The sequence below is a fragment of the Adiantum capillus-veneris genome, chromosome 1, assembly GCF_014529385.1.
Source record: "Adiantum capillus-veneris isolate H3 chromosome 1, ASM1452938v2, whole genome shotgun sequence".
NCBI lineage: Eukaryota > Viridiplantae > Streptophyta > Polypodiopsida > Polypodiales > Pteridaceae > Adiantum > Adiantum capillus-veneris.
Window position 1 is genome coordinate 57196394 of NC_140931.1, and position 7610 is coordinate 57204003.

A 7610-nucleotide genomic window follows, 5' to 3' on the forward strand; every position below is an offset into this window, starting at 1 on the left:
CTCTGGCTTCTTGTTGTGCCTCTTGAATCTTGAGCTCTTGCTTCTTTTTCCTATTTTTAACTACATGTGTCCTTTTGAGCATGCATGTGTCAACGGCAAGTGATGTTTTTAAAGCTTGCATCCACTAATCTAGTTTGCCATTTCCTGTCCATCCAATGTAGCAAGCTTAATGGCCCCACTCGGTGATATGGAATGAATCACAAATGGTCCCATTCCATGCTTCTTTAATTTTTTGTTTTTTGCTTAAGAGTGTAGACAAGCACATAATTCCCTAGTGTGATGTCTTTGGACTTTACGCGCTTTCATGAAACTCTTTCATGCATTTTTTTAAGGCACATATTGTGACCACTGCCTTTAATTTAATTTCATGCAAATTTTCTAAGTCAATTAGACGGTCAGACCATTCATGTCTAGTCCATTCAAGTTTATTGGCTACTCCCAAGGTTGGAACCAAAAATTCCATGGGTAATATTGCATTAAGTCCAAACACCATGTTATAAGAGGTAGTCCCTAAAATAGTTTTGTATGCAACTTTGTAATCCCAAATAGCGGAGTAAAACTTTTGATCCCAATCCAATCTATTGTTTTTCACAATTTTAGTGAGAACTATGCACAAGACTTTGTTGCTGCTCTTGGATTGACCATTATCTTGTGGGTGATACGAGGCCAATTTTCTATGTATGACAATGAATTCATCAAGCAAGTACTCAATGACTTCATTAACAAAATATGTCCCTCGATGGCTAACAATTTCTATAGGCAGATTGTACATGTGAAAACATTTTCATATAAGAATGTATTGTGGTGCATGCATCATATTTTTGTGTGGTTTTAGCTTCTACGCACTTGGTCAAATAGTATGTGACTACTATGATATATTTTTTATGATTTCTGTAAGCCGACGGTGCTATGGGACCCAAAATTTGAACCCTACTTGGAAAATACACGTGCTCCTACCATCAGTCTCATCAGTATTTCATACCTTTTATGGGAATTTTTGTTCTTTGTTGACACTCATCACACCGCTTCACAAATGCTCCAGCATCCACGAAGAGTGTAGATCAATAAATTTTGACAAACATTATAGCCTTAGCCCTTTTATATGTTGAAAGATGACCTCTCACTTGCTGTGAATGTGCTTTCCCCATGTAAGATTGGTATGTACTCATTTTTTGATGCACAAAGTGTGAGTTGATTATGCATGCACATGATTTGCAATTCCTAACACACATGTGTGCATCAAATTTCATACTAGGACAAAAACTCCCATTCTCATCAAATTTTGATACGTTTTGATTTTCCCATGATGGATAAAGTCCATCATGACACGTGCTTCCTTCAAGTACAAAGGAATATCAAAGGCTTTGATGCACAACTGCAAGATGCCATCCAAACTCCTAACATATAGTCATCCACTAAGTAGTTGGAAAGGAATTCTTTGCTCAATTATGCATCTGTCATCTATTTTGTCATGGTCTATTGACAATTGTCCTATAGACAAAACTAGGAATATATTATCACTCCACCTATGTATCATTTCTAGGTTAAAGAGATCAAACTCAAGCAAAATGATGAGCCACCTCACTATTCGGCATGTGTTGCATATTGGCTTGTTGAGTAGATACAATAGTGCTTGGGTTATCCGCAAAGAAAATGAATTGGTTGGCTAGGAAATAATGCAAAAATTTCTTCATAACATAAACCATTCCCAATCCTTCCCTTTTCATAGTTGTGTAATTTTGTTCAACATTGTTCAGTTGAAGGCTAGCATAGCATATTAAAAATCCATAAAAAATCCATAACTCCCTCACCAGGTTGTGCCAGGATACATCCAATGGCAAAAGCAGAGGCATCTACATGAACATGAAAATTTGCTCTAATATGGTGCCGTGAGAATTGGTGATGATACCAATGGTTGCTTCAACTTTTAAACTAATTTCTCACAATATCCAGCTCAATCAAAGGTTACAATCAAACCATAGAGAGGCTTGGCAATGATTGCATACATGTAAACAAATTTTCAGTATTATCCACAATGTCCCATGAATGATTGGAACTCCTTCGCTATTTTTAGATGTGGCATATCCACAATCACCTTGATTTTGTCCATATGCATGGATATTCCATTTGTGGACACAATATGACCTAGGATCTTGTCCTACCTAACCATGACAACTCATTTTCTTGGATTCAGGTAGATTCGATAGGTGTCAAATTTCCCAAACGCTTTTTAGGTGTTCTATATGGTCTTTGCATAACATTGAGTGCACAAATAAGTTATCCATTTACATTTCTAAAAATATATGCAAGCGCTATCTGAAAGCTTGATCCATGAGTCTTTGGAATGTGGTAAGTGCATTTGTCAGCCCAAATGGCATCAACCCATAAGCAAACATGCCCCATTGAGTCACAAAGGTTGTTTTGTGCTAATCTTTTGGTTTAATCACCAATTGATTATAACCTGAAAATCCATCCAAAAAATTGTATGTGTGCTTCCCCACTACTCTTTTCAAGACATGATCATTGATAGGAAGAGGATAACTATCATGGATAGTAGCTTCATTTACTTTTTTAAGATTGACACACACTCTTAACTTGCCATTGTTTTTAGGTACCACTGCAATTGGGGATACCCAATCCATGTGCTCTATTCGTAAATGAACTCACCTTCCTTTAGATTATCAATCTCGTCTTTGATTTTCTTTGCAAATGTCTCATTGTAAGTTTAATATTTTTGTCTCCTTGTCTTAGCATCACAATTTAAGGGAATTCTATGCTGACAAATGGAAGGATCAACCCCTTTCAAGTCTTTATAAGACCTCGCAAACACATCCTTATACTCCTTGAGCGTCTAGATCAACAATTCTTCCTTGTCAAGTGTTAGATCCATAGAAATATAAGAAACTTTAGGCTCTTTGCATGGCTTTGCTAGATCTATCCTTTTACCATTCTCAAGTCCAACATAAGATTTTCTTGGTTCAACCTTCTCCCTCATTGGTTGTTCAATGATGGTTTTGCAATCATGAATAGTGTACTTCTTGTAATGAGAGGATATACTTATTCCATACTTTCTCAATTCTTTCCCATTTTCATCATCAGTTTCCATTTTTGTTGTCCAAACCTCTCTAAGTGTGCGTTTCAATTCCCTATACTTCTTTTTTTGCTAAACTTTTGTCCATTTAGGTTCACTAGCTTGTCTTTGATGCGTCTTTTGGAGGTTTTATTGTTTGTCCCTTTTTTTTTTTCAATTTGTTTGGCTGAGAAGGTGTTGTTTCCTTTCTAGTTAACTTGTCATTTATGCAATCAAGGGCTCCCACTAGTTTCAAGTATGATTGTTTCCCTTTGATATATGGCATTGGATTGTTTCTCATCCTCTTTTTTGAGCGCTTATTTCTGTAACATCGTTGTCTTCTAGGTTTTTGGTTTGAAAAATCAAAGAATTGTTTTGATTGTGTTCAAGATCACTCTCATGACCTTCTAATTTTTCATTGTCTATGCGAAGATCCACGTACCTTGAGTATCAAGAGTGTCATAGTAACATTCATCACTTGATTCCTTATTTTTCTCCAAGATGTGGCTTGAATCAATTTCCATGGTAAGATCTCTAATAGAAATCTTGTCTCAGATACACAAACACTATACTTCAATCCCCACTTCTTGTTTCACCTCACCAATCTTGGTTGTTTCTCAGTGATTCGAGCCTAGATCCACTCTAATCATGTGGAAAGGAACTAAGTCCAAGCCATTTTCATCACAAAACTTGGTAGTTGTGATCTCATTTGATGCACACATCTAAAGTGGCCTTAATTTGAGTTCACTCCAAGGGCTCCATTCTTTCTTTGAGAAAATGCTCCGTTATATAGTCTGGATCCTCAAATGGGCTTGTTCTCTTGCATTTGTCCTTGATAAAATTTTCATAGTTTGAAGCTCCAAACATCCATAGGTGAGATTTAGAGTTTAGCAATGCAGGTACTTTAAATTCTGTAGCAGTTGTAGAATTGAAATCCTCTACGGGTGTTCTCTGTCATCTTTGCATTTGTGGTCACTTAGGTTGATGAGTGTGGACCTGGTCTCCATGTGGCACAAGTACATATAATCATAGCTCTAGTCGTGAACCATCTCTAACTGGTGCATGAATGGCCTTCCTAGAATAACATCATAGTTATTCTTAGTACCTAAATCTACTATAGCAAACTTATGCTCATGCTTGATTCCACAAGAATTCATCACCACCTGTTCCAAAATACCAATAGATTTTGCAATATAGTCATTAGCTAGCTACAAATTCATCCTATTTTTCCCAAGGTCATCTTTTCCCATTCCCCTAAATATGCAAGGAGTTCAAAGAACACAAGTTTGCATAGGATTTTCTTGGGGTGCCACTATAAAGCAGGACTATGGGTGGTACAAGTGAGGAGAAGTTCTTGCAGAGAGAAGCTTTCTCTTCTCAGGGCTTTTGGGGTTGACATCTAAGGGTTCATTATCTTACAAGAAATTTAATAAGCTGCCTAAGTGGGAGAAACAATATGTTTCAAGTATTCAAAGTGAATTGCAGGGATGTGTTGATGTGCTTGAGCTAGATGATATGATTTCAAGAATCTTTGAAGAGGTATCTTATGTTGATACTATGCCAAAGCTTGAGTAGATCAAGCAAAGCAGGTTACAAAGTGGAACTGACATTGTTAAAGTGCACTCAATGGACATGTATGAAGAACTAGACATATACACGGCACTTATTCATATTAAGGAAGATTTAGATGAAGCAGTTGAAGCACGGGTAGAGACCAAGTACAAGACGGTTGCAAGAAAGTGAGACCACTGGCTCCACCTCTACCAGAAGGAAGTGATGGGATGTTCAATGAAGCTTTTTGACATCCTATACTTAGAAATTAGAAGAACATTGGACACAAATTTACTAAGGAGACATTGGAGCAGTTGAAGATTGGAGAGGATGGTTTCCTCAATGAAGAGGAGATTAAATGCTTTCAAGGTATGCCTGAAAACCACGGTAAATATTTTTCTTTTGATCCAAGCAAGATTGGGTGTGTGGATCCGAGTGTTGTTTCACCTATGTTCATACTCATTGTTCCTCACATGCCATGGAGCTTACATCCCATTCCAGTTCCAAAATCTCACTTGCCAAAGATTATTGATTTGCTTAATGAGAAGATGCCATGGAGCTTACATCCCATTCTAGTTCCAAAATCTCACTTGCCAAAGATTATTGATTTGCTTAATGAGAAGATGCAAATGGGCATTTTGAAACCATCATTTGCACCCTACTACACTTGATGGTTCATTGTGCCAAAGAAGAATGGTACTTTAAGGTTCATACATGATATGTAGCTGGTTAACAAGGTAACAATCTGCAATGTGGGTACTGGTGGCCCAATTGTGAATGAATTTGTTGAGGCCTTTGCAGGTAGATTTATTTACTATATGGGTGATCTCTACTCTTGATACAATCAATCTTAGTTAGCTTTGGAGAGAAAGGATCTTACTACGATGCGCACAACTCTCATTTTGGTAAGGATGTGCACTCTACCACACGGTGCTACTAATTCAATAGCTCATATGATGAACGGCATGAATAAGGTATCAAGGGACTTTATTCCTCATGTGCCTTTCATTGATGATCTACCAATAAAGAATGTGAAGAAGGGTCCAAAGATGAGGTGTTAGCAGCAGCTAACACATGCTACACCAATTATGCACCAAGCTATGGATGTGCTATTGTGCACATATTTCCTATTCATTGTATAAGGATTTGGGATCATTTAGGAGTTCCATGTTGTATAAGATTTAGACAAAATGGCTCAACTTAATCCCATAGTTGAAGGGATTGAGGTCCAAACCTATAAAAGAGCCCTATGCTTAAAGAGAAGCCATTCTTGAGTAGTCACTCTTGAGTGTTCACTTTATGGATGGCATAGCCTTGAGCTTAATGCCCATGCTTAGAAGGCTAGTGCTAATCCTTGTAATTAGAGTAGCTCTTCTTGATTAATCTAATCTCTATTTTGCTCATTAATCTAGCCTTCTCTATATTTCATTATGTCATGAAGTAGTTTGCACTCTCATTATTCTAGATTTGAGAGAGGTAATGACTTCTTTCTTTGATCTTAACACTCTTCTTCCATGAGTACTTCAATTAGTTGATGACTCCTCTAATTTTCTTGATTAGTGTAGTGTGTGCACTATTCGTCATGTGATTAGATTTTGTGTCTAATTGTGTGCTTAATATGTGGAGGTTTAAGGGCTTGAGCTTAATGTCACTTGTGTGTGATATGATTAGAGTACCTTGATTGGCATGTGATGATTGGGGAGGCCAACTTCAATGCAATTAGTGTGTGCTGAAAATTCAATCATTGGATAAGCCTAAATGCCAAAAATTTGGGCAAAGAAAGAGTGTGTGTGCCCAATTGAAGACCACTTGATTGAATGATTGATGGTCAATTGGGCCACCCAAATGCTTGTTGATTGTAAAATATGTATCAAATGTGCATGTAAACATTAGGGATAGGCCTAATTGCATGGCCAAAAGAGCTAATTTTGAATTTTGGTGGTTAATTTTTTTATTGTTGAGTATAGCTTGATTGGGTCAAAATTAGTGTTAATCTTTGAGAGATTAAGCATGCATCATTCATTCATTCATTCAATCATGCTTGATTGAATATGCAATTTGAGCTATGTAATGTGAAGTCGATGGAATAATTGCATATAGTTTTGGTCTAAATTTGGGTGTGTGTGCCTACTCAATGGCATTTGATGTCCAAATTTGAGATGAATGATTGGTCTTGGTTACCAATCATAATGATTAATGGAGCTAAAGATTGGTGTGTATCATCAAAGGATTTGAGATGAATGACCCGATTGGTTCTCACTTGGGATGAATTTTAAGTGCACTACCATTACAATGTATGCCAAGTTCATTGGTATGGTCAAAAGTGCATTGATTTGTGTGTTTATAAGTACAAATGTGAGTAGTACCATATAAACCAAAATGACAAATCCAATTGGGTTTGGATGATTTGAGCTATTGGAGATGAGAAATTCATATTGCAATGATTTTGATTGGTCTTAGAATGGCCAATAAGGGAATATATGCATTGTTTAAGTGTGCTACCCAAATGGCAATCAAATTGCATCAATTTTGAAATTGAAGCCCAATCTTTGTGCATGCATGATTTCCAATTCGTCTCATTTCATGTTGTGAATGCACGATTCATGGGCTCAAGCATGGATTATGATAGTTAGAATGAGGTCAAGTGTTTTATTGATAGAATATGGCACTCTTCATGAGAATAAAATGAGGCCGTAATTTTTGTGCTTGTATTGCTAAAGTGGCATAAAATTGAACATATTTTTTGTGTGCAAGCTCGAACATCAAGGTTGTATGCTTGATCCATCAATGACAAGAGGATTTTGTGATTATTATGTTTTTTGGGGAGTGTGCATGGCAAATGATTGCCATTTTTGGTTAAGATATTATTATTGCAAAAATTTACAAACCTCGACACTCATATTTGTCCTCTTGGCCATTCTCTTTATTGTATCATGTAAGAAACTCCCTCTCCCTCGCTAGTTAGCCGTGGGGGTTCACATTCAAGGCC